The sequence below is a fragment of the Sinocyclocheilus anshuiensis genome, unplaced genomic scaffold (assembly GCF_001515605.1).
Source record: "Sinocyclocheilus anshuiensis isolate Anshui unplaced genomic scaffold, SAMN03320099.WGS_v1.1 scaffold185, whole genome shotgun sequence".
Taxonomy (NCBI): Eukaryota; Metazoa; Chordata; class Actinopteri; order Cypriniformes; family Cyprinidae; genus Sinocyclocheilus; species Sinocyclocheilus anshuiensis.
Window position 1 is genome coordinate 1,566,667 of NW_015539887.1, and position 834 is coordinate 1,567,500.

Sequence of the window (834 nt, forward strand, 5' to 3'; positions counted from 1 at the left end):
CAATCAAGCGTTTGCGATAACTGGCAATGAGTCTTTCACATCGCTGTGGAGGAATTTTGGCCCACTCTTCTTTGCAGAATTGTTTTAATTCAGCCACATTGGAGGGTTTTCGAGCATGAATGGACTGTTTAAGCATCTCAATCGGATTTAAGTCCGGACTTTGACTTGGCCACTCCAAAACCTTAATTTTGTTTTTCTTGAGCCATTCAGAGGAGAACTTGCTGGTGTGTTTGGGATCATTGTCCTGCTGCATAACCCAAGTGCGCTTGAGCTTGAGATCACAAACTGACGGCTGGAAATTTTCCTTCAGGATTTTCTGATAGAGTGCAGAATTCATGGTTCCATCAATTATGGCAAATCGTCCAGGTGCTGAAGCTGCAAAGCAGCCCCAGACCGTCACACTACCACCACCACCATGTTTGACTGTTGGTATGATATTCTTTTTATGAAATGCTGTGTTGGTTTTACGCCAGATGTAACGAGACACACAACTTCCAAAAAGTTCAACTTTTGTGGCATCAGTACACAGAATATTTGCCCAAAAGTCTTGGGGATAATCAAGATATTTTTTGGCAAATGTGAGACGAGACTTTGTGTTCTTTTTGGTCAGAAATGACTTTTGCCTTGGAACTCTCCCATGGATGCGGTTTTTGCCCGGTCTCTTTCTTATTGTTGAATCATGAACACTGACATTCATTGAGGCAAGTGAGGCCTGCAGTTGTTTAGATGTTGTTCTGGGTTCTTTTATGACCTCCTGGATGAGTCGTCGTTGTGCTCTTGGAGTAATTTTGGTTGGCCGGCAACTCCTGGGAAGGTTCACCACTGTTCCAAGTT

The 834-nt window shown here is 43.4% G+C and overlaps 1 protein-coding gene across 1 annotated transcript in view; it reads right to left on the minus strand.

Annotated features, from left to right (window-relative positions):
- Positions 1–834, minus strand: part of LOC107685551 (rap guanine nucleotide exchange factor 5-like) — a 31,138-nt gene that overhangs the window by 10,540 nt on the left and 19,764 nt on the right. The window lies entirely within an intron of this gene.